Source organism: Mandrillus leucophaeus, unplaced genomic scaffold (assembly GCF_000951045.1).
Source record: "Mandrillus leucophaeus isolate KB7577 unplaced genomic scaffold, Mleu.le_1.0 Scaffold317, whole genome shotgun sequence".
NCBI lineage: Eukaryota > Metazoa > Chordata > Mammalia > Primates > Cercopithecidae > Mandrillus > Mandrillus leucophaeus.
The window spans coordinates 332,391-334,312 of NW_012103332.1; the positions used below are offsets into that span (position 1 = coordinate 332,391).

General features: G+C 39.2%; 1 long non-coding RNA gene across 1 annotated transcript in view; it reads right to left on the bottom strand.

Annotated features, from left to right (window-relative positions):
• LOC105545046 overlaps window positions 1–1,922 on the bottom strand; it is a 75,856-nt gene that overhangs the window by 52,316 nt on the left and 21,618 nt on the right. The window lies entirely within an intron of this gene.

Below are 1,922 nucleotides of genomic sequence, written 5' to 3' on the forward strand. Positions count from 1 at the left end.
TAGATCTTTCCTGTTTTCTTCTGTGGGCATTTAGAGCTATAAATTTCCCTCTAAACACTTGTTTAGCTGTGTCCCAGAGATTCTGGTACGTTGTGTCTTTGTTCCCATTGGTTTCCAAGAACTTCCTGGTTTCTGCCCAGTAGTTATTCAGGAGCAGGTTGTTCAGTTTCCATATAGTTGTGCGGTTTTGAGTGAGTTTCTTAATTCTGAGTTCTTATTTGATAGCACTGTGGTCTGAGAGACTGTTTGCTATGATTTCCATGCTTCTGCATTTGCTGAGGAGTGTTTTACTTCCAATTTTGTGGTCAATTTTAGAATAAGTGCAATGTGGTGCTGAGAAGAATGTATATGCTGTTGATTTGGGGTGAAGAGCTCTGTAGATGTCTACTAGGTCTGCTTGGTCCAGAGCTGAGCTCGAGTCCTGAATATCCTTGTTAATTTTTCTGTCTCGTGGATTTATCTAATATTGAAAGTGGAGTGTTAAAGTCTCCCACTATTATTGTGTGGGAGTCTAAGTCTCTTTGCAGGTCTCTAAGAATTTGCTTTATGAATCTGGGTGCTCCTGTATTGGGTACATATATATTTAGGAAAGTTAGCTCTTCTTGTGGCATTGATCCTTTTACTATTATGTAATGCCCTTCTTTGTCTATTTTGATCTTTGTTGGTATAAAGTCTGTTTTATCAGAGACGAGAATTGCAAGTTCTGCTTTTTTTCTTTCCATTTGCTTGGTAAATATTCCTCTATCCCTTTATTTTGAGCCTTTGTGTGTCTAGAATTGCAAGCTCTGCTTTTTTTCTTTTTCTTTTTCTTTTTTTTTTCTTTCCATTTGCTTGGTAAATATTACTCTATCCCTTTATTTTGAGCCTTTGTGTGTCTCTGCATGTGAGATGGGTCTCCTGAATACAGCATACTGATGGGTCTTGACTCTATCCAATTTGCCAGTTTGTGTCTTTTAATTGGGACATTTAGCCTGTTCACATTTAAAGTTGTCGAGACCAGTTCAGTCGTGGAGACCATAACTCAGTGGCACTAGAGGAATTAAAGACACACACACAGAAATATAGCATATGGAGTGGGAAATCAGGGGACTCAGAGCCTTCAGAGCTGAGAGCCCTGAACAGAGATTTACCCACATATTTATTGACAGCAAGTCAGTGATAAGCATTGTTTCTATAGATTATAGATTAACTAAAAGTATTCCTTATGAGAAACAAAAGGATAGGCCGAAATAAAGGGATGGGCTCTGGCTAGTTATCTGCAGCAGGAACATGTCCTTAAGGCACAGATTGCTCATGCTATTGTTTGTGGCTTAGGAATGCCTTTAAGCAGCTTTCTGTCCTGGGTGGGCCAGGTGTTCCTTACCTTCATTCCGGTAAACCCAAAACCTTCAGTGTGGGTGTGATGGCCATCAAGAACATGTCACAGTGCTGCAGAGATTTTCTTTATGGCCAGTTTTGGGGCCAGTTTATGGCCAGATTTGGGGGCCTATTCCCAGCAAAAATTAATATTGTTATGTGTGACTTTGATCTTGTCATTATGATGTTAGCTGGTTATTTTGCCTGTTAGTTGATGGAGTTTCTTCATAGTGTCGATGGTCTTTACAATTTGGTATGTTTTTGCAGTGGCTGGTACTGGTTTTTCCTTTTCATACTTAGTGCTTCCTTCAGGAGCTCTTGTAAGGCAGGCCCGGTGGTGACATCATCCTTCAGCATTTGCTTCTCTGTAAAGGATTTTATTTCTGTTTCGCTTATGAAGCTTAGATTGGCTGGATATGAAATTCTGGGTTGAAAATTGTTTTCTTTTTTATTTTTATTATTATTTTTTATTATACTTTAAGTTTTAGGGTACATGCACACAACGTGCAGGTTTGTCACATATGTATACATGTGCCATGTTGGTGTGCTGCACCCATTAACTCGTT